At 42.9% G+C, this 25,209-nt stretch overlaps 1 pseudogene; it reads right to left on the bottom strand.

Annotated features, from left to right (window-relative positions):
- Positions 1 to 25,209, bottom strand: part of LOC112245017 — a 181,748-nt pseudogene that overhangs the window by 124,511 nt on the left and 32,028 nt on the right.

Raw genomic sequence — 25,209 nt, 5'->3', positions numbered from 1 at the left:
ATCAGCGCAAGCACACACGCCCCTAAATCCTATCGCTCAATTCAGTGCTCCCCTTCGGGAATAACCATATGTCTTAATGTAAGTCAAGTCTTCTTAGAATCCGTGAAGAGGAGGGTGGTCCTGATTAGCAGTTCCTCGGGGGACAGGATGTGTCTGATAGGGTTGCAAAAGCTACCGGTAATTTGACAAAGTTACCAGAATCTTCAGTAATTTTGGTAAATAACAGAAAAGCTATGGCAATGTAATGTAACTTCAGTCATTTATACTTAAAAAAATATATATATATTTAGTATACATTTTATATCTGTGTCATACATGAGATTCTAGACCATGTGGTTCAAGAGAAAATGGCCTAATTCATTTTAAAAGCATCTAATCAACAATGCCACGAGATGTCTTGTGATAGATTACATAAAATCACTGAAAGATACCAAAATTCTGGTAGTTTACTGGTAAAGTTAGAAATGTTCCAGTAATATACCCTCCCTTTTGCAACCCTAGTCCGTGTCTTCTCAAGCCTCCATGGATATTTCAGTTGATATTTCAGTACATCTATTAGTGCCTGAGTGGAGGGGTTGTTGTGTTGTTTTTCTGTCAGTACTAGGAGGAAAGCCAACCACACACACAAACACACAAATTTATTCACAGAAATTAGGAGGGCTTTTACCAGCGTGACGAGAGAAGGATGCGTAGGCCACTGATTCATTGGTTAAAAGGCCCCTTAATAAATTCCCCACTTTTAATGTTTCACAGTGCTATTAAAGGCTTGCCAGGCCAGGCAGAGCCCTGTTGCCCATTACAGATTTCAATAAATGACAATCTACGCTACGCTGCGTGATGGTGGAGTCAGAAAGGGAAGGGGAAAAAAGCTGACAGGCTTTCGGTTCGGCCTGCCTTGCAGAGCACTGCTCCTAATAGCACATAAAGACTTATTAGCCTCGGTGTTGTGTGCTTGGCGCTTAATAAGAGAGAGGCATATTGTTTCAGAGTAGCATGGCTTAAGTTAATGAATAGAGGAGCTCCTACGCTAGGGGCTAATTCACATTGCTCAGCTGAACAGGCTCCATATCAATCTGGATCAGTCACACGGAGGTTTCAAACAGAACAGGAAGCAGGGAATCTAGCCTGCTGGAGCTAGTGGAGAGACAGGGAGAAGCACAGAACAAAACAATACAAGAAAGAAATATAGAAAAACAGATGGCACCTCAGAGAATTCCCTTTTTATTCTCACTGTCTCTTTAAAAATAAAAACATTTAATGTGGAACTTGTAAATTAATTTTGCGACGGCCAAGGCTGCAGAATGAATAAAATGGTGAAAAGGAGCTTTATTTATTAACTCTCTCTGTAAGACACAACCACAAACTTATCATGCCCTGGTGTACTGTCATTCACTGTTCCCGTGAGACAAATAGAAACAGGAAATGAATTTGAGAGAGAGAGAGATGAGGAGAAATCCTGTCTGTCCATCCCACTTAAAGGAGAGGAGAGCCTCAGACATTGATCACTTCCTTCATGATGAGGATCAAGGGTTCTTCCATGACTACTATCTCATGCAAAGGGTCGTGCTGTTGCATGTGAGGGCTCACATCAGACCTGGGTTCCAATAGTATTTGTCTTATTTCAAATACTACTGAATAGTTTCAAATACGCTTTGAGCAAAAGACTGTGCCTACGTTTCGAGCAAAAGACTGTGCCTACCTTGATTGGGACGTGCATGCGTGTGCATATACAACTATGTTTTGCCTCTCTATTCGGGCACTTGGGCAAACCTTCCTCTCAAATACCTGGTCCCTTAGAACACTTACTGTTTGATGTGCCAGGAGGCTCTCCAGAGGCTTGAAGATACAGTGTGAATAGCCGAGAACCAACCCGAGGAGCAAATGTATCAGGTACTGGTGTGGGTAATAGCCAAAGCAGCTGAACCCAGGGCTAGGGGTGAATCCAGGGTTGGAGATGGAGGTTAAGGAAGGAGACCGGACCTAAGGAATGGGATAGGGCCGGGATGATACCAGTCTCACAATATTTCTTCCATGGCCAAAATGAAAACACAAAGCAGACCAAATTCTTTGGTCCTTTAAAAACCTGCTGTGTGTAAAATGTTGTGTGCTATAGCTTGAAAAATCAATCATTGTGACTCTGGATGACAACATAATGATGTTTGTTTCCAACAGTAGGGCTGTTTTCCTAAAGAAGTTCAATCCACTTAATGTTTTGTTTCCTTGCTGCAATACTGGTATCATCCCAGCCATAGCGTGGGAGAGAGCTTTTTGAAAGTGATACTCTCACACCCAATCCCAGCCCTAGTGATACTCTCACACCCAATCCCAGCCCTAGTGATACTCTCACACCCAATCCCAGCCCTAGTGATACTCTCACACCCAATCCCAGCCCTAGTGATACTCTCACACCCAATCCCAGCCCTAGTGATACTCTCACACCCAATCCCAGCCCTAGTGATACTCTCACACCCAATCCCAGCCCTAGTGATACTCTCACACCCAATCCCAGCCCTAGTGATACTCTCACACCCAATCCCAGCCCTAGTGATACTCTCACACCCAATCCCAGCCCTAGTGATACTCTCACACCCAATCCCAGCCCTAGTGATACTCTCACACCCAATCCCAGCCCTAGTGATACTCTCACAACCCAATCCCAGCCCTAGTGATACTCTCACACCCAATCCCAGCCCTAGTGATACTCTCACACCCAATCCCAGCCCTAGTGATACTCTCACATCCAATCCCAGCCCTAGTGATACTCTCACACCCAATCCCAGCCCACTTCATGAAGTACCCTCTCTGGAATAGCAGAATGGGTGTAAAAACTAAATAGTCGAAACTCCACTTAGCACACCAGAAGAAGCTAGGGATTGATTGGAGATAGAGTGAGACGTTTCCATGGAAAAAAACACTATAAAAATCTGGACATTTACACATTTAAAAAAGCCTAATGAAGATAATGAGTGACAGGCAGGGAGACAAACACCTGAGCCAGCGTCACAGACACCGCAAAAAATAACAACAGCAACCACACATGCATGACCAATCCTTCTCTTAATCAATTTGTCTCAGCCTGTGATCACACACACACACACAGTATGCCTGTCATCTTGAGTGACAGACAGGTTAAGTGAGGTGAACAGCTACAGGAGTACTCTTCAAATTTGACAAAATATGTTCCAAGGTTTAAACATAAATATGATGCCATGTTTGGGGACATCCAGGGGAGTTAATTCCACACTTGCATTTCACAACACACTTGACAGAGAATAAATGCCATAATAACTGTTTCTAAACATCCCACCATGATCCCATACAGAATGACTCCAGAAGTCTAGATGAAGAACCAGAAGAAAAGACAGTGATGTGATTTAACTGAAGCCAACTGACTACCTCTGCTCTCCCATCTCCCAAATGGCTGGGTGGGGATTGGCTCACCTGTCCATCAGTCCGGTCCACTTCCTTGCTATTGGCTGAGGGAAGATTTGTAAGCCCGTCACTTAGACTGTCACTCGACCTGTCAGTGAGGGAGGAGAAGCCATTGTGGCGCCAGACAGCTGGCTGAGAACTACAGCACTTCCATTAAGACTCAACATCACTCACTGCCAATTACGGCTCCAGAATGCTCCCAGTCGCAGGAATATGGACACCAGGGAGTGAAACTGAGCCCTGGCTGGCACTCACACAGTCACACAGAAACCCTTTACGGTATGTTGCCAGTAAAACAAATGATCAGCCAATGTTTTTTAGAGCCCAATTCATATAGTCCCATGATTACCATATTCTTGGCCGGGATAAGCCTTGTATATCTCCCGTGCAGATTCTGGCAAGTTTAGGAGAGGAAGTAGATGTGGGCCGATGTGGATGGATATCTATTTCAATAAATCAATTGAATATACACCATCACAAATAAATATATTGCTAAATTGTTTTATGCAGGCCCTAAAACATAAGACTAATAAAATGTATTTTCAAAAGAACAGAATGGCACATTTTTGTTGTTTATGTTACTGGTCTGTGCAGCCTATTCAGTGCATATGGAAAGTATTCAGACCCATTGACGTGTTCCACATTTTGGTACCTTATTCTAAAATTGATTAAATCGTTTTTTCCCCCCTCAATCAATCTACACATAATACCCCATAATGACAAAGCAAAAACAGGTATAGATATGTTTTGCAAATGTATAAAAACATTTACATAAAGTATTCAGACCCTTTACTCAGTACTATGTTGAAACACTTTTGGCAGTGAATACAGCCTAGGCTATTCTTGGGTATGACGCTACAAGCTTGGGACACCTGCATTTAGTTTCTCCCATTCTACTCTGCAGATCCTCTCAAGCTCTGTCAGGTTGGATGAGGAGCATCGCTGCACAGCTATTTTCAGGTCTCTCCAGAAATGTTCGATTGGGTTCAAATCTGGGCTCTGGCTGGGCCACTCAAGGACATTCAGAGACTTGTCTCGAAGCCACTCCTGTGTTGTCTTGGCTGTGTGCTTAGGGTCGTTGTCCTGTTGGATGGTGAACTTTCACCCCAGACTGAGGTCCTGAGCAGGTTTTCGTCAAGATCTCTCTGTACTTTGCTCCGTTCCTTTCCCTTGATCCTGACTATTCTCCCAGTCCCTGCCGCTGAAAAACATGCCCACAGCATGATGCTGCCACAACCATGCTTCCTCATAGGGATGGTGCCAGGTTTCCTCCAGATGTGGCACTTGGCATTCAGGCCAGAGAGTTCAATCTTGGTTTCATCAGACCAGCGAATCTTGTTTCTCATGGTCAGAGTCCTTTAGGTGCCTTTTGGCAAACTCCAAGCAGGCTGTTGTGCTTTTCATTGAGGAGCGGCTTCTGTCTGGCCACTCTACCATAAAGGCCTGATTGGTGGAGTGCTGCAGAGATGGTTGTCCTCCTGGAAGGTTCTCCCATCTCCACAGAGGAACTCTAGAGCTATGTCAGAGTGACCATCGGGTTCTTGCCTAGGCCCTTCTCCCCTGGACACTCAGTTTGGTTGGGCAACCAGCTCTAGGAAGAGTCTTGGCGGTTCCAAACTTCTTCCATTTAAGAATGGTGGAGGCCACTGTGTTCTTGGGGACCTTAAATGTTTTTGGTACCCTTCCCCTGATCTGTTTCTCTACACAATCCTGTCGCCCTGGAGCTTTACGGACAATTTCTTAGACATCATGGCTTGGTTTTTGCTCTGACATGCACTGTCAACTGTAGGACCTTCTATAGACAAGAGTGTGCCTTTCCAAATCATATCTCATACATTTAATTTACTACAGGTGGACTCCAATCAAGTTGTAGAAACATCAAGGATGATCAATGGAAACAGGATGCACTGGAGCTCAATTTCGAGTCTCATAGCAAAGGGTCTGAATATTTATGTTTTGTATTTTTAATAAATCAAATGTATATATTTTTTTGCTTTGTCATTATGGGGTATTGTGTGTAGATTGATGATGAAAAAAATTATTTAACCAATTTTAGAATAAGGCTGTAATGTAACACAATGTGGGTAAAGTCAAGGGGTCTGAATACTTTCCAAATGCACTGTATGGCTGCAGCATGCACATGAAATCAATTGGTATTTGGTTCATTAAATAGACAAGACACACTTAGGCTACCCTAATCACAGTCCACACGCATATATTTTATAGTAGGCTAAGAATATAGGTACCATTGAGAGCCTCTTGACTGGCTGTATCACTACTTGGTATGGCAACAGTAACGCCCTCGATCACAAGGCACTACAGAAGGTGGTGCAGACAGCCTAGTACATCACTGGGACCGAGCTCCTTGCCATCCATGATCTCTGTATCAGGTGGTATGAAAGGAAGGCCTGGAAAATTGTTAATGACTCCAACCACCCAAGCCATAGACTGTTCTCTCTGCTTCTGCATGGCAAACAGTCCCGGTGCATCAAATCTGACGCCAACAGGCTCCTGAACAGCTTCAATCCCCATGCCATAATACTGCTAAATACTGTTGCTAACAAATAGCTACATGGACTATCTGAGTTGGCGCTTGTATTTTATTCTTATTTTTGCACTGTATTTTTGCACACTCACAGGGACCTACACACTCACACACACACATATATTTATAATAACTCTACACACACCCATAAAATCATCATATATGCTGCTGCTACTCTATTTATCATATATCCTATTACTCCTAATACATACATATACAAAAGTATGTGGACACCGCTTCAAATTAGTAGCTTCGGCTATTTCAGCCACACCCGTTGCTGACAGGTGTATAAAATTGAGCACACAGCCATGCAATCTCCATAGACAAACAAGAAGGGAGAAAAGCTTTACAGTTTTAAAGCTAATTTCCTGCAGTTCTACACATTTTGACATGACTTATGCCATGTTAATATGATGAGTTACGAACAAAATCAACAGGGGGCCCTGACTGGGTAGGTCTACATTATATTCACAGTACATGATCCTTGGTTGGCTGAGTGAATTTTTGGGGGGGACATTCAAGTCGTCAATGTTTTGCTATAACTAGCAGCAAGATAGCCTAATGTTTGAACTTTAGAGTTTGTGACGCAATAGGGTAAATGCAGATGGGCAACCCTCAGACTATTTATTTCTATCCGCTATGCTGCATCAGGTGGGCTACATCATGTGACAATGCTTATTGATAAATAGTAGGACTGGGACGATACCAGTATTGTGATATCTTTTCCATGGCAAAAATGAAAACAGGAAGCAGATCTAACTCTTTGGTCCTTTAAAAACCTGCTGTATGTCAAATATTTTGATCTGTATCTTGGAAAATAAATCAATGTGACTGGATGACAACATAATGATGTACGTTTTCAACATTAGGGCTGTTTTCCTAAAGAAGTTAAATCCTCTTTGCGATTTGTTTCCTTACCATGATACTAACGAGTATCGCGATACTGGTATCATCCCAGCCCAACTAAATAGCACACCTGCCTGACAATATGGACCAATCGGTTATATTGGGCTCATTTCTGGAGGGGGAATGATGTTTTATTTTTCACTTATGATTAGAAAGTCCTTTTAAAAAGTAACCAGAACTGACCTTCTCACAGTCATTCTCCCTCCAAAATTGCAAGTCCCTCCGTGATGTGTAGTATGCTGTGTGCGTTTGACAGTGCTGTGTGCCCCCCACCTCCCAAATTCACATGTAACCATTGGGTGTCTTACCTCATCCAGTTCAGAGATGTAGATGGGTTTCTCCTCAAAGCCGATGGACATGGGATCACTCGGAGGAATCTCCACCTCTTCATACATCTTATTATTCTCTCTCTTTATCCCCTCTGGTAACATCAGCTGAACACAACACAAACACATCCCAAATATTAACAACGCACCGCATTACATAAAGGACATTTCCACCCCAATATATTTATTACCAACTGAACTACATAATATTAAACATTTTACACTACACATAATAAAACAACAAACAGTGCCTCAACCTGAAAACAAACACATTCAAAACATTGCAAAAGTCATGTTCAGATTTGAAAATGTATCAACTTTCCAGTGAACATCATTTCCCAGACCTGAATCCAATCGAGAATCTCTGGAAAGAACTGAAAACTGCTGTTCACAAATGCTCTCCATCCAACCTCACTGAGCTCAAGCTGTTTTGCAAGGAGGAATGGGAAAAAAATGTCAGTCTCTCGATGTGCAAAACTGATAGAGACATACCCCAAGCGACTTACAGCTGTAATCGCAGCAAAAGGTGGCGCTACAAAGTATTAACTTAAGGGGGCTGAATAATTTTGCACGCCCAATTTTTCAGTTTTTGATTTGATAAAAAAGTTTGAAATATCCAATAAATGTCGTTCCACTTCATGATTGTGTCCCACTTGTTGTTGATTCTTCACAAAAAAATACAGTTTTATATCTATGTTTGAAGCCTGAAATGTGGCAAAAGGTCGCAAAGTTCAAGGGGGCCGAATACTTTCGCAAGGCACTGTATGCTTAATGTGTCGTTGGTTGTGATTGGGGATGGATACTAGAGTTGAGAGCTGTTAGACAGGAGAGGTGTGGAGATGTGAGGCGCTGCAGTAATACTATTCTCTGCTAATGTAACGTGGCTTACCTCTCTGTTAATCTCTTCCCTCACACTCTGCCGGATTCGGCCCGGATAAGTTTTTAATTAAACAGATCGCTGCGCCGCTTTTTTATCCTCTGAAAGTAAACTTTCAGAAAGATCCTTTCTTATTTATTTTTTTCAGAAGAAAATGTGACCAGGAGCCGTGTTTTTTTTTTCTTATAACCTGCAGCCGAGCAGTGATGACAAATGCAGGAGGGTGTTTCCATATGGAAAGAAGATCACAGGGGGAGATGTAGAAAAAGAAGTAAAGCAGAGAGAGAAGGAAAATGGGAAAAAGAAGGGAAAGAGATGAGAAGAGAGACAGAAGAGAAAGAGATGGGAAAAGAGACAGAAGAGAAAGAGATGGGAAGAGAGACAGAAGAGAAAGAGATGGGAAGAGAGACAGAAGAGAAAGAGATGGGAAGAGAGACAGAAGAGAAAGAGATGGGAAGAGAGACAGAAGAGAAAGAGATGGGAAGAGAGACAGAAGAGAAAGAGATGGGAAGAGAGACAGAAGAGAAAGAGATGGGAAGAGAGAGAAGAGAAAGAGATGGGAAAAGAGACAGAAGAGAAACAGATGGGAAGAGAGACAGAAGAGAAAGAGATGGGAAGAGAGAGAAGAGAAAGAGATGGGAAGAGAGACAGAAGAGAAAGAGATGGGAAGAGAGACAGAAGAGAAAGAGATGGGAAGAGAGAGAAGAGAAAGAGATGGGAAGAGAGACAGAAGAGAAAGAGATGGGAAGAGACAGAAGAGAAAGAGATGGGAAGAGAGACAGAAGAGAAAGAGATGGGAAGAGAGACAGAAGAGAAAGAGATGGGAAGAGAGACAGAAGAGAAAGAGATGGGAAGAGAGACAGAAGAGAAAGAGATGGGAAGAGATAGAAGAGAAAGAGATGGGAAGAGAGAGAAGAGAAAGAGATGGGAAAAGAGACAGAAGAGAAAGAGATGGGAAGAGAGACAGAAGAGAAAGAGATGGGAAAAGAGACAGAAGAGAAAGAGATGGGAAGAGAGACAGAAGAGAAAGAGATGGAAGAGAGACAGAAGAGAAAGAGATGAGAAGAGAGACAGAAGAGAAAGAGATGGGAAGAGAGAGAAGAGAAAGAGATGGGAAGAGAGAGAAGAGAAAGAGGAAGAGCTAAAGAGAGCGAGATTGAGTGTGGTGGTTCACCTCTGAGCTCTCATCTCCTTGGGGTCAAAGTAGAGGTCAAAAGAGGATTCGGTGACATCCCAGCATCTCTCCCCCTCTTCCTCATCTCTTTCTCCTTCCCCGACTGGATGGTCACCTGACAGCCGTAGGTGGGCTTGTTGCTCCCCTCTCCTCCGCCTCCTTTACGGCTACCATCTAAACACAAGAATAACAGAGACATCAGTAAAATATTACAAACCGACAGTTGGGTCATCACTGATACATTCAATGTTTCTTTGAGCTAGGCTACTATGTTGTCTTGTGTAATTGAGCACTCATAATATGGTAAGTAAGTTTGGAACAGCATGTGCAGTACTGTAATACACAATTTGCCACCGCCTATTGTATACCACCTATACCATACCGCCTATATTATAGCTGAAGGTCTAGGTGAAGTCACCCCACCGTCTACTCTTCAGCTGTGCTGTTTATCAGACATGGTTGCTAGACTGGTCAATAGTTAATGGTGAGAGCCGAGCTGCGATGCAACAGGACTGACAAGTGGCTGTGTGTGTTTTTCCAGACTGAAACAACCATATCTGTTCAGATTCTGGTTGCCACCAGGTGGAAAGGACAATTTGTAACCCCAGGACCTCAGCATTAATTCATATTGTAACGTGTGTGTGTGTGTGTGTCCTTTACTTAACCTGCATGGTTAAGGGCCCACAGGAGACCACCAGCTCAGCTTGTTGTTGAGCAGGGAGAAAGAGCATCACAGGAGCAAAATAAACCCTAACAGCATACAAGTACAAGTGACGTGAGTAAAATCTATAACTACTTCAACAGAGGACCTACAACCCCAGGGTGGTCTAGACCTTTATCTTTCTAGTGTGTGTGTGTGTGTGTGTGTGTGTGTGTGTGTGTGTGTGTGAGTGTGAGTGTGAGAGAGTGTGTACTAGGGTTTAATATTTTCCAGAGAATTTACCAATTTTTCTTCCTGAGAAAATTGCAAGAAATTACCAGTATCCTGGTATTCCAGTTGAAACCAGAAGTGCTATTTAAAAGCATATAATACAACCGAGAGAAAAAAACTGACGTGATTATACCACTGTAAATGGAGAAATACACACATGGATCTAACGTAGCCTAGTTTTAAATGACTATTTTACCCAAGTAATCCATTGGTTTTGTTGTTTTCAGTAGTCCATAGTAGACAAATTCACAAAATATTTTGAGATGAGACAATGAGTCTAGATTTCTAGGTTTGAATGTCCTGATTATTCCTGATGTTCCCAATTGCCCATTTGAGTAAATTCTCCCAACATTCCCCTCTAACTGGATTGAGTGGACGGTGTGTCGACTTGGTTCAACACATAGATTATTTCGCAGAAAATAATGTTCCTTGAATTGTCAGAGTTTACTGTGACGAAAAGTAGCTAACAGCCATGCTCTGTGTTCTCTCATGTCTCGTCATTGAGCAGAGCAGCACAAGAGGAGCTGATGCTATATACACAGACATCCAGAGCCGCCATGAGCAGAGCTCATGCACAACGAGCAAGTGACAGACGGAGAGGAGCAGCTAATGGATTTAATAACGAACAAAGTTATTTCTAATTTCGGGTTTTGGGCAAAAGCAATCGGGCCTGGGTAGGGTAGGGCCTGAACATTGCAGGCATAGGTAGGACTCAGGCAGGGCTCTATTAAACATCTCAGCAAATCATTTGAATTACACCTCCACCGGTGGTTGAACATCCCAAGAGAGTCAGCTAGAATGTGCTGCTTTAAGTCTCGCATGGTGACGTCATTTGACTTTTTGACAGACGAGGTGTTTCGATATCTAAGATGCAACCATATGATAAATGAAATTTCGAGACCGTATGCATGGTGGATTGACTAGAAATACACATTAAAATGGATTTAGGGTAAAATTCCCCTTTAAGGTAGCCTAGGCCTATGAAGCACTTTTGGCCGACTGCTCAAATATTATGAGGTCCAGTGAAAATGACATTTGTTTTAGCCTACCTCAGCATTTTCCCGCCTTTGTACCTGGCTATCGGGGGGATTTGGGAAGGTGGTGGGTGTTTTTACTTCATTATAACCCGCTTATTGTGGTGACTGTCGCAGGGAACATCAGCTTCTAAACAAACAGGCCTAAACTAGCGGAGATTCAGCACCATGGATAGCTCAGTTAATCAACTGCCCACAAATCTGACCAGCAGCCCACCGTGTGGCCGCTTTTGTAATCATAACATCATGAAACAATGGTGCAAATGTAGATTTCCTCAAGCGCTTTTGTGGACACAGTATCTGCCGTTTTGTGATTAGCACCCGCTGATGATTGATCATGCAGATAGCAGAGCAGGCCACAGAGAAGCCAGAGATGGACACAAAATAGAATTTAACAGTTCAATTTCACGTCACGCTGTTCATATAAATAATGTATTATAATGTACCGGTTTCTCGCCATTATGTATCCCTGGAAACGAGAATGTTGTGAGAGAGTGTGGCACAGCGAGTGTTAAAGCCCCCAGAGACTGCCTCCCTGACCGAGTCACAACAGTTCAATAGAAGACAGAATTGCTCTTGAAAACAGATGAGATGTGATGATTGCCCTGAGGTCTCGGCTGATTGTCTGAATGATCTTATCTTTATCTCCTCTAACGGCTCTAGCTGCTGCACCCCCCTCCCCCAGTACCTCTCTTCCCCTCCTACATCTCTTCACTCCAACATTCCCTCATTCTTGATGCGCCTCTTCCTCTAGCCTAATCTATTCCCTCTCACCCCCTCTCTTTCCAGCTCTCTCTCATCAACTCCTACAACAGCTTTCAGAACAGGGATTGCCACCAGGACTCATGCAATTTTTTACATTTTCAAAGTACGACTAGGGCTGGAATATTCAATGTATAACCGCAAAGGTTATGGATGAAGACCGTCATGAAAATAACCGTCATAGATGTTTAAAAAATATATAATAAAATAACTTCTGTGCGTGGAACGCACCTGAAGACGGGCGGGCGGGGCATTCGTGTGGTTGAGTCCGTTTCAGCCGTTACATGGACTCTTAACAACGTGATGAAACGTTGTTGCTCCTTGCTGAAACAAGCAAATTAGACTTCAGTTGCCTAGGCAACGCACGCCACAACGCAGCAGCAGACATAGAAAATAGAATGAATAGAGCATGCTTGGAAACTCTAAACCTGGTTTGACTGGTAAACTCATGGGTAGCCTACACTCAACAATAGTCCAAGTTGATATTCACACAATAATTAGGAATTTCCCCTCACCCACGCCCACAAATTGGGGAAAACATTCTTTCCATTGATGCCCAGTTATACAGAAATAACAAAACATGCCAAAAATCAGGGCAAAAATCCCAACCTACAGTTTGCAATGCTCCCATGTTGGGAAAAAGAGCCTGTGAAAAGAGCCCTGTGGCTTCAGGCTATTTGGTGTGGGATAGTAGGAAATGTGGGGACCCGGTGTCCTAGTACGCTACAGTTGTCTGTGTGTGTGTAATACATTTAATCTCAGGTAAGACATTTAACTTGTTTAGTGTAGTCCATTTGTAACTCCACTCACTACATGAACCTGTAAAGTCTGTTTGTTCGTGTTGTTGGTCTAGGCTAGCTTAATGTTCCTGACGGTAGCTAGCTAACACTCACTCAGGTGGCTGCTAGCACAGTCATAAAAAGGGGCATTTGGGAAGCCCTACAATATTGCGATTTTCTAAGTAGTGAGAATGCTCGGGAGCAGGCAACGTTGAAAAGTAATCTTCAGACATGTTGTACTTTTCTTAATTGTACACTGAACAAACACAACATGTAAAGTGTTGGTCCCATGTTTCACGAGCTGAAATAAAAGTTCACAGAAATGTTCCATATGCACAAAGTTTATTTTGCTCAAATTGTGTGAACAAATTTGTTTACATCTCTGTTAGTGAGCATTTGTCCTTTGCCAACATAATCCATCCACCTGACAGGTGTGGCTTATCAAGAAGATGATTAAACATCATGATCATTACACAGGTGCACCTTGTGCTGGGGGGGGGGCAAAAAAAGGCCATTCTAAAATGTGCAGTTTTGTCACAACACAATGCCACAGATGTCTCAAGTTTTGAGAGAGCGTGCGGTTGGAAAGCTGACTGCAGGAATGTCCACAAGAGCTGTTGCCAGATAATTTTTGTTTTATTTTTCTACTATAAGCCGCCTTCAACGCCGTTTTATAGAATTTGGCAGTACATTCAACCGGCCTCACAACCGCAGACCACACGTTACCTTGCCAGCCCAGGACCTCCACAACCAGCTTTTTCACCTGCAGGATCATCTGAGGCCAGCCACGTGGAGAGCTGATGAAACTGTGGGTTTGCACAACTGAAGACTCTGTCAGAAACCGTCTCAAGGAAGCTCATCTGCATGCTCGTCGTCTTGACCTGACTGCAGTCAGGCGTTGTAATCAACTTCAATGGGCAAATGTCCACCGTTGATGGCTCTACAGGGATGAATCCCAGTTTCAACTGTACCGGGCAGAAGGCATGTATGGTGTTGTGTGGGCGAGCGGTTTGCTGATGTCAACGTTGTAAACCCTGTCCCATGGTGGCTTTAGTGTTATGGGATCGGCAGGCATTAGCTATGTATACCGAACACAATTGCATTTTAGCGAAGGCAATTTGAATGCACAGAGATACCGTGACGAGATCCTGAGGCCCATTGCCCTGCCATACATCTGTCGCCATCACCTCGTGTTTTAGCATGAAAATGCACAGCCCCACGTCGCAAGGATCTGTACACAATTCCTGGAAGCTGAAAATGTCCCAGTTCTTCCATGGCCAGCATACTCACCAGACGTCCCCTATTGAGCATGTTTGGGACGCTCATGTGAATTCCATAGATTAGGGCCTAATACGTATATTTCAATTGACTGATTTCCTTATATGAACTGTAACTCAGTAAAATCTTTGAAATTGTTGCATGTTGCGTTTACATATTTTTTCTGGGTAGTTTTGTAATTGACTAAAACAAGCAGACAACAAGAACATTTTGTTTAAAAAAGGTGAAGTTCTTGCTGTGAGCCAAATGGGGTAACCACAGGTTGTTTTCCCCACAGGCGGGCAGGACCGTGACGCTCCATCTATCTAATACCGACTGGGACTATGGCTACCAGGTATTGTGATGTTATAATTTCCATGGTAATGTAAAATTGCATTCAAATTATGTGAGCTGATGTGGCTTATGTAATGGACTGTATTTTTTGTAATGTCAGTTGAATCAACAAATCACAATACACATGTTTTACTTTCTGCTTTGTGCCTATGGGTACACTCACAATGGCAGCCATTCCACCCATTATGCCATCATTGACTTGAATGGGGATGCCTTTTCAAATCATTATATTTCAATTCCAGCACAAGTAGTGAGGACTGGAGAAAATATGCTTTAAAATGTTTTATATATTATGACGACCATGGTCATTTGGCCAATTACTGTTACCTAAAATTCCATGACCGTCACAGCCCTATGTACGACAATTTTCCTCAAACATAGCCTACAGTACACAGAATCAGACATGCACAGACAAAGTAATTTACATGCAAACAGGATGGAATACTTACACTGGGGATGGGGGGACATGACCGACCCCCCCACCCCTCCAAGAAGGAGAGTGATGAAGTGCTGCATCAGATGATCAGGCCTCCACAATCACCCGACCTCAACCCAATTGAGATGGTTTGGGATGAGTTGGACCGCAGAGTGAATGAAAAGCAGCCAACAAGTGCTCAGCATATGTGGGAACTCCTTTAAGACTGTTGGAAAAGCATTCCAGGTGAAGCTGGTTGAGAGAATGCCAAGATGACAGCTTTGCACATGCAAGGCAAAGGGTGGCTACATTGAAGAATCTAAAATATATATTTGTTTAGTACTTTTTGGTTACTACATGATCCCATATGTGTTATTTCATAGTTTTGATGTCTTAACTATTATTCTACAATGTAAAAAAATAGTAAAAATAATAAAAACCCTGGAATGAGTAGGTGTGTCCAAACTTTTGACTGCTACTGTATATCACCAGGAGTAACATTTATAATCTGCTATGTTTATTTGGTTACGGTAATTTATGTTAATACATTCAATATATTATTATTACAGTCATTTACCGTTCTCATTGTTAGAGTGGACATGTGTTTTGCAGAAATCACAACCTTCAAGCTACACTTGAATGAAATAAACTAAAACCTGTTTCTCACCATTTACGGGTTTTGTCAATTTATTAATTGTCTCTTTGAAAAGCTCCTGTCAATGTTGAATAAGAACGCACACCTGATTACGCATATCGAAGTAGGACTGGTCTAACCTGGCCTGCGCACAAATGTAGGCCTATAAATGAGCCCATTTGGGGTTGTCTGATAGTATTTCTGATTGTCTTAATTTAGCACCACTGTGTGGCGCTTCTCAAAGTACTTTTTCTTCACCTCAAACAGCAAGTAAACAAAGTCTGTTTTTAGAATCAATTGAGAATGACAAAAGTTCCTGAAAGCATTTGAACAATATTTCCAGCTCTCTCCCTTTCGATAACCACTTGGCATGAAAGGGAAAAATGTAATGCTCTGATCCAGTGAAAACATCATAAAATACTTGATTACTTCTTATCCCTTGCACAAATAGCCTACAGCTGTGTCTGTCCTGAGCTCATTGGCATGGGAAACTCTGGGGGTCCAGAATATTTTATACAATGTCTCAAGTTTGCTAGCACAAGTTTTGGGGCGACCCAGTTGATACGTATCAAGTCTGTTGCAGACAGGCCATGCGTAGTCAATGTGATTTATAGGATATTTATTTCATATCAGGATATTTTCTACCTGCAGGCTGCAATGTGTTTGTGTTGGCTTTATGTAGGCTATTTTTACATAGTTTGCAATGGCAATAAAAGTTACTTTTAGACTGGTATAATTTTCCTTTAGATATAATGTAGATTAACCTCAGAGAATGATGATGAGATACAAAGACTATTACAAATTAACTGAAACTGTTCCACGAATTTGCGCATATGAAAATCATAACTGGCAGGCAGATTGGTAGAAATGGTAAGATAAATTGGCGCTCCAAATGGATAAGGTTGCCGGCCGCTGGTGTTGCCCATTACCGGCAAGTTCAGGAGCATAATGGCAGAATTTGCGAAGACCAGTAGCAGAAGGAGGATAGGGAACAGGTTTTTTTTCTTCTGGTTAGGCTATCTTGATCTCTGGCTCCCTCTTCATTCATTTGTGTGTCTTAATTATTTCATCAATAAGCATGCTGAAAGCAGAAGACAAAAGAAAATACTAATTTTGGTCGACCAAGATTATTTTTATTTGGGGACAGCCCTAGTAGAAATGCAGGAAATGAGCTTTAGATAAAGCCCCCCCCCCAAAAAGTCTGAGGGAGGACCCCCATACCCCTCGCTAGGTTACTCCCCCACGCACGCACTTCTAAAACCAAAGTTGCACCCCTGCATGCACAGAAAGAAAAACAAACAAAATCACACAGACATACACACACAAACAGACTGATAGACAGACACAATTGGAGGCTATTCATGTCAGGTTTGAACTGACAGCTGGTTCTGGCTGGAACCACCAGTACCAACCCACCTGCGGCAGCTTCAGGGATCCCTACTAAACTGGATACAAACTCGAACACACACACACTAAAACAAACACAGCTGTAGGGTTCACATGGCTACTAGACTGGGCAGGTTAACCACAGACGTCTTCCCTTCCCGCCCAGCGAGAGAGGCTTGGCTCCAGTTGCCAGATGCCAATCTTGACCTGCTAATTAGACTCTTCCTCATTACTACTGCTGCTTGGTTAGTTATGAGCAGAAAGGCAGGTTTAATTGGAAGCTCTACCTTACGACAGGGCACACTTCCAATCACCCCCTAACCAGTCCTTCTTTACTGTCTGCTGGGAATAATATCGCACGCAGGGATTATTGTAAGCTAGGGTCGATATGGAGACTGACACCACTGTCCTCACAAGACGCAGGCCTCCTAATTGTCCCTAGAATTTCTAAGCAAACAGCTGGAGGCAGGGCTTTTTCCTATAGAGCTCCATTTTTATGGAATGGTCTGCCTACCCATGTGAGAGACGCAAACTCTGTCTCAACCTTTAAGTCTTTACTCAAGACTCATCTCCTCAGTGGGTCAAACGATTGAGTGTAGTCTGGCCCAGGAGTGTGAAGGTGAACGGAAAGGCTCTGGAGCAACGAACCGCCCTTGCTGTCTCTGCCTGGCCGGTTCCCCTCTTTCCACTGGGATTCTCTGCCTCTAACCCTATTACAGGGGGCTTAGTGACTGGCTTACTGGTGCTCTTTCACGCCGTTCCTATGAAGGGTGCGTCACTTGAGTGGGTTGAGTCACTGATGTGATCTTCCTGTCTGGGTTGGCACTCCCCGTTGGGTTGTGCGGTGGCGAAGATCTTTGTGGGCTATACTCGGCCTTGTCTCAGGATGGTAAGTTGGTGGTTGAAGATATCCCTCAAGTGGTGTGGGGTCTGTGCTTTGGCAAAGTGGGTGGGGTTATATCCTTCCTGTTAGGCCCTGTCCGGGGGTATCATCGGATGGGGCCACAGTGTCTACTGACCCCTCCTGTCTCAGCCTCCAGTATTTATGCTGCAGTAGTTTATGTGTCGGGGGCTAGGGTCAGTTCCCTACCCCGGTCAACAGCACTGCACCCCCCACAGCAACTCACCCAAGTCTTCCCCATTTCTCCTTCTCCCAAATCCAGTCAGCTGATGTTCTGAAAGAGCTGCAAAATGTGGACGCCTACAAATCAGCCGGGCTAGACAATCTGGAACCTTTCTTTCTAAAATGATCTGCCGAAATTGTTGCAACCCCTATTACTAGCCTGTTCAACCTCTCTTTCGTGTCGTCTGAGATTCCCAAAGATTGGAAAGCAGCTGCGGTCATCCCCCTCTTCAAAGTGGGAGGCCACTCTTGACCCAAACTGCTACAGACCTATATCTATCCTACCCTGCTTTTCTAAGGTCTTCGAAAGCCAAGTCAACAAACAGATTACCGACCATTTCGAATCCCACCATACCTTCTCCGCTATGCAATCTGGTTTCAGAGCTGGTCATGGGTGCACCTCAGCCACGCTCAAGGTCCTAAACGATATCTTAACCGCCATCAATAAGAAACAATACTGTGCAGCCGTATTCATTGACCTGGCCAAGGCTTTCGACTCTGTCAATCACCACATCCTCATCGGCAGACTCGATAGCCTTGGTTTCTCAAATGATTGCCTCGCCTGGTTCACCAACTATTTCTCTGATAGAGTTCAGTGTGTCAAATCTGAGGGCCTGTTGTCCGGGCCTCTGGCAGTCTCTATGGGGGTGCCACAGGGTTCAATTCTTGGACCGACTCTATTTTCTGTAAACATCAATGATGTCGCTCTTGCTGTTGGTGAGTCTCTGATCCACCTCCACGCAGACGACACCATTCTGTATACTTCTGGCTCTTCTTTGGACACTGTGTTAACTAACCTCCAGACAAGCTTTAATGCCATACAACTCTCCTTTCGTGGCTTCCAATTGCTCTTAAATACAAGTAAAACTAAATGCATGCTCTTCAACCGATCGTTGCCTGCACCTGCCCACCCGTCCAACATCACTTCTCTGGACGGTTCTGTCTTAGAATATGTGGACAACTACAAATACCTAGGTGTCTGGTTAGACTGTAAACTCTCCTTCCAGACTCACATCAAACATCTCCAATCCAAAGTTAAGTCTAGAATTGGCTTCCTATTTTGCAACAAAGCCTCCTTCACTCATGCTGCCAAACATACCCTTGTAAAACTGACCATCCTACCGATCCTCGACTTCGGCGATGTCATTTACAAAATAGCCTCCATTACCCTACTCAAGAAATTGGATGCAGTCTATCACAGTGCCATCCGTTTTGTCACCAAAGCCCCATATACTACCCACCACTGCAAACTGTACGCTCTCGTTGGCTGGCCCTCGCTTCATACTCGTCGCCAAACCCACTGGCTCCAGGTCATCTACAAGACCCTGCTAGGTAAAGTCCCCCCTTATCTCACCTCGCTGGTCACCATAGCAGCAGCCACCTGTAGCACGCGCTCCAGCAGGTATATCTCTCTGGTCACCCCCAAAACCAATTCTTCCTTTGGCCGCCTCGCCTTCCAGTTCTCTTCTGCCAATGACTGGAACAAACTGCAAAAATCTCTGAAACTGGAAACACTTATCCCCCTCACTAGCTTTCAGCACCAACTGTCAGAGCAGCTCACAGATTACTGCACCTGTACATAGCCCATCTATAATTTAGCCCAAACTACCTCTCCCCCTACTGTATTTATCTAGCTCCTTTGCACCCCCATTATTTCTATCTCTACTTTGCACATTCTTCCACTGCAAATCTACCATTCCAGTGTTTATTATTATTATTTTTTTTTTTACTTGCTATATTGTATTTACTTCCCCACCTTGGCCTTTTTTGCCTTTACCTCCCCTATCTCACCTCATTTGCTCACATTGTATAAAGACTCATTTTTCTACTGTATTATTGACTGTATGTTTGTTTTACTCCATGTGTAACTCTGTGTTGTTGTACGTGTCGAACTGCTTTGCTTTATCTTGGCCAGGTCGCAATTGTAAATGAGAACTTGTTCTCAACTGGCCTACCTGGTTAAATAAAGGTGAAATAAAAAATAAAAAAGTTTGTTATATCTGGAGTACTTCTCCTGTCTTATCCGGTGTCCTGTGTAAATTTAAGTATGCTCTCTCGAATTCTCTCTTTCTTTCTCTCTCTCTTGGAGGACCTGAGCCCTAGGACCATGCCCCAGGACTACCTGGCATGATGACTCCTTGCTGTCCCCAGTCCACCTGGGCGTGCTGCTGCTCCAGTTTCAACTGTTCTGCCTGCAGCTATGGAATCCTGACCTGTTCACCGGACATGCTACCTGTCCCAGACCTATTATTTGACAATGCTAGTCATTTATGAACATTTGAACATCTTGGCCATGTTCTGTTATAATCTCCAACCTTCACAGCCAGAAGAGGACTGGCCACCCCTCATAGCCTGGTTCCTCTCTAAGTTTCTTGCTAGGTTTTGGCCTTTCTAGGGAGTTTTTCCTTGCCAACGTGCTTCAACACCTGCATTGCTTGCTGTTTGGGGTTTTAGGCTGGGTGTCTGTACAGCACTTTGAGATATCAGCTGATGTACGAAGGGCTATATAAATACATTTGATTTGATATATTTTCTCTCTTCCTTGGTTTGCTCTTATCTCTGATGAGCTACCCAGAAAAGGGCTGAAAATAGCCCATATTAATATATGTAGCATTAGAAATAAGGTTCATGAAATCAATAACTTGCTAACATCAGATAAAATTCATATATTAGCCATTTCTGAGAATCACAGATAATTAATTTGATGATACAGCAGTAGCAATACAAGGCTATAACATCTATCGAAGAAACAGAAATGCTTATGGGGGAGGTGTTTCTGTAGTCACACACACACACAAGCCTGCGGGAAGGGTACCACATGAGGGAGGATATCTTCCCTGTAAAGTACAGAGATTGAGATTGCCTGCAATGACAACAAGCTCAGTCCAATGATGCTGTGGACACACCGCCCCAGACCGAGATGGACCCTCCACCTCCAAATCAATACTGCTCCAAAGTACAGGCCTCGGTGTAACGCTCATTACTTCGACGATAAACGCGAATCCGACCATCACCCCTGGGGAGACAAAACCGCAACTCGTCAGTGAAGAGCACTTTTTGCCAGTCCTGTCTGGTGCAGCGACGGTGGGTTTGTGCCCATAGGCAACATTGTTGCCGGTGATGTCTGGTGAGGACCTGCCTTACAACAAGGCCTACTAGCCTTCAGTCCAGCCTATTGTGGACAGTCTGAGCACTGATGGAGGGATTGTACGTTCCTGGTGTAACTCGGGCAGTTGTTGTTGCCATCCTGTACCTGTTCCGCAGGTGTCATGTTCGGATGTACCGATCCTGGGCAGGTGTACACATGGTCTGCCACTGCAAGGACGATCAGCTGTCCTTCCTGTCTCCCTGTAGCGCTGTCTTAGGCGTCTCGCAGTACAGACATTGCAATTTATTGCCCTGGCCACATCTGCAGCACTCATGCCTTCTTGCAGCATGCCTAAGGCACGTTCACACAGATGAACAGGGACCCGGGGCATCTTTCTTTTGGTGTTTTTCAGAGTCAGTAGAAAGGCCTCTTTAGTGTCCTAAGCTTTCATAACTGTGACCTTAATTGCCTACCGTCTGTAAGCTGTTAGTGTCTTAATGACCGTTCCACAGGTGCATGTTAATTAATTGTTTATGGTTTATTGAACAAGTATGGGAAACAGTGTTTAATCCCTTTACAATGAAGGCCTGTGAAGTTATTTGGATTTTTATGAATTATCTTTGAAAGACAGAGTCCGGAAAAAGGGAAGTTTATTTTTTTGCTGAGTTTATATTGGTCATGGCTCATGAGAGGTGTACAATGGGATTGCCTTGCAGTTCTCCAGCTGTATCCACTGAAAACGCGCAAGGTTCAAGGCACGAGGGCAGGGGATGGGCCGCAGAGCCGCGCACAGAAGACTGACCATGGGGCAGGGAGGAGGAGGAGGGGGGAGGGAGAGTGGACCCCCACCCTGCCACACTGGGTAGCACAGAGCAACACTAAGAGGCAATGCACTAGTAATGGCGCTGACCAGGGAAATGTTCCTGCTGTTCTTAGTGCCAGTCTGCACGTTCAAACTAAAACAATGTAACTAAGAATGGCATCATTATGCTTTCATTAATAAAATAATGATAAAACACCTCTTTCAAAACGCCAATGTTTATTTAGTTATGGATTCATAACTAATTACTATGGGAATAAATATCACTGAATTACAGAAATATTGTAACAAAGTGGTCTAATGAAGGTAGACAAATTGTTGCTTACTGGAAAATATAATTTTAAACACACACGGTCATGTTGTACAGTGCCATTATGGCTTATTAGCAGGTAGCTGGACAATAGACTTGCCAAGGAGGGTAGGGGGAGAATTCTATCGTCAAATGTATTTCTTAGTTAGGTTGGCTGTATCACATCTGGCCATGATTGGCTGCAATTTCAGTTTAATCCACCGGAAAATGCAAAAATAAGACAACAAATTATTATTATTATGTATCACATCCGACCGTGATTGGGACTCCCATAGGGCAGTGCACAATTGGCCCAGCGTTTCTCTCCCTCTAAAAACAGAAAAAGGTTTTGGCCTTTACAAATATTATTTTGGCCTTTATTCAGATTACAATCGCTCACTTTCGATTTTTTGAAAACGAAATAACCTCCAAAATGTTGTTACATATTATCAAGTTGATGGCACAGTCATATAGCGGCACCTACATAAAGCTGAATGACTCACTCATTCATAGCTTTGGATCAAAAATAAATAAGTACCAACATTCTTTCTGATAGTCTTTAATAAAGACATGTTTTGGTTATTCTGACCTGGACACCATGTACAAAATTATAATAGCCCATTATGGGCTATTAGCAGGACAATATACCTTTACCAACACCTCTCTGTATTTTGATACTTTGTGGATGGGGGCTCCAGAGTGGATGGGGGCTCCCACAGTGCAAAATGCTTTGCTACAGATGCAGGTTCGATACCCGTGCCGGCCGTCACTGGGAGACCCATGGAGGCGGCTTTTGGTTTTAATTTAGAATCCTCCAATCCTCTATATGTAATTATTGGTGGTGAGTTACGTCATATTTTTTATATACTGTAGGCCTACCATAGGCGACATGAGTCTCACTAGTGTTGAGTAATGTGCTGTTAAAAGTGGTGTAGGTCTTACTTATTTAAAGAGCATATTGAAGTTAGAAGCAATAGGATTTGAAGCAATAGCCTACAACTATTTTAGCACCGTTTCGTGCTGCTCTGAGAGAAGCATGGGGACTGGTATTGATAAATCAATGAAATGTTTATTTTCACTGAATCTTCGTTTGGGTATTGGTTAGACTACAATTAGGGTGAAGAAATGTTATGTTCTTAGTGTAACCTTTAATAAACTAGGCAAGTCAGTTAAGAACAAATTCTTATTTACAAGGACAGCCTACTCCTTCCTCCCAGTCGGGGAATTGAACCCTGGTCTCCCTCGTGCCCGCACGACAGGGATTATTTTGCTAAATAGCCAAGTACTGTATGTAGCCTACTCCCGACCGTCACGTTGTACAGAGCGTTTTTCTTGGAATAGAAACACCATAGTATTAATCAAATAAATTAAGCAACATTTTAAAAATCAGTCCCATATACTATGTTCTTACAAAAAAATGATTTCAATTCTCTAGTACAGCCACTATTGAAGGCTATCAAATGCTTGTCAAAGATGCCCTCTGGTGGTCAAACTAGCACTAATTGTACCAGTGGTTGGCACTTAAATAACGTGCCATAGAATTCTGAGGCACCACTCAAGCTGTGCTGCAATAAGCTACACCTTTTAAAGGACAAACCACTGTACCATGGTGTTTACAAACACTACAGGAACAAGATCATCCACATGTATCGATCACATTTTTACTAATACTGTAGAACTTTGTTCTAAAGCTGTATCCGTAGCCATTGGATGCAGTGATCACAATATAAATGTCCAGGAAAGCCAAAGTTCCAACAGCTGGGCCTAAAATAGTGTATAAGAGATTATACAAAAGATTTTGCTGTGACTTATGTGGATGACGTAAAAAATATTTGTTGGTCTGATGTGATTAATGAGGAGCATCCAGACACTGCACTTGATGAATTTATGAAATTGCTTCTTCCAATTATTGATAAACATGTATCTGTTTAATTAAGAAACTGACTGTTAGAACTGTTAAGGCTCCATGGATTGATGAGGAATTGAACAACTATGGTTGAAAGAGATGGGGCAAAGGGAGTGGCTAATAAGTCTGGCTGCACATCTGACTGGCTTACTTAATGCAAATTGAGAAATTGTGTGACTAAACTCAACAAAAAGAAGAAGAAACTGTCTTATGAAGCTAAGATCAATGATTTAAAGAATGATGGAAAAAAACGTGAGTACTTTAAATGAAATTATGTGCAGAAATACCAATTCAACTCCATCTTTCATCAAATCAGATGGCTTACTCATCACAAAACCATTTGATGTTGCTAATTATTTTAATGATTATTTCATTGGCAAAGTGGGCAAACTTAGGCAGGAAATGCCAACAACTAACACTGAGCAATTGTATTCATGCATAAAAAACTAAATGAAAGAAAAGCATTGCAAGTTTGAATTTTGTAAAGTTAGTGTAGGAGAAGTGGATTTCTTTTGTTATCGATCAATTATGACAAACCTCCTGGCATTGACAACTTCAATGGAAAGCTACTGAGGATGCTAGCTGACACTTCGCCACTCCTATCTGTCATATTTTTAATCTGAGCCTAGCGGAAAGTCTTTGTCCTCAGGCCTGGAGGGAAGCCAAAGTAATTCCGCTACCCAAGAGTGGTAAAGTAGCCTTCACTGGTTCTAACAGCAGACCTATAAGCTTGCGGCCAGCTCTCAGCAAACTGTTGGAAAAAATGGTGTTTGACCAAATACAATGCTTTTTCTCTGTAAACAAATAAACAATAGACTTTCAGCACAATTATGGAGAAGGGCACTCAACATGTACTGCACTGACACAAATTACTGATGATTGGTTGAAATAAATTGATTATAAGAAGATTGTGGGAGATGTACTGTTAGATTTCAGTGCAGCCTTTGATATTATTGACCATAACCTGTTGTTGAAAAAACGTATCTGTTATGGCTTTTCAGCCTCAGCTCTGAATCCACGATATGGCAATCTGTCTAGTAGAACTCAAAGGGTTTTCTTTAATGGAAGCTTCTCTAATGTCAAATATGTAAAGTGTGTTGTACCGCAGGGCAGTTCTCTAGGCCCTCTGTTTTTTTACACCACACTCTGCAGGCTCTAGTTTTGTCTAATC

Source organism: Oncorhynchus tshawytscha, linkage group LG03 (genome assembly GCF_018296145.1).
Source record: "Oncorhynchus tshawytscha isolate Ot180627B linkage group LG03, Otsh_v2.0, whole genome shotgun sequence".
NCBI lineage: Eukaryota > Metazoa > Chordata > Actinopteri > Salmoniformes > Salmonidae > Oncorhynchus > Oncorhynchus tshawytscha.
This window is presented reverse-complemented; position numbering and strand designations above follow the sequence as displayed.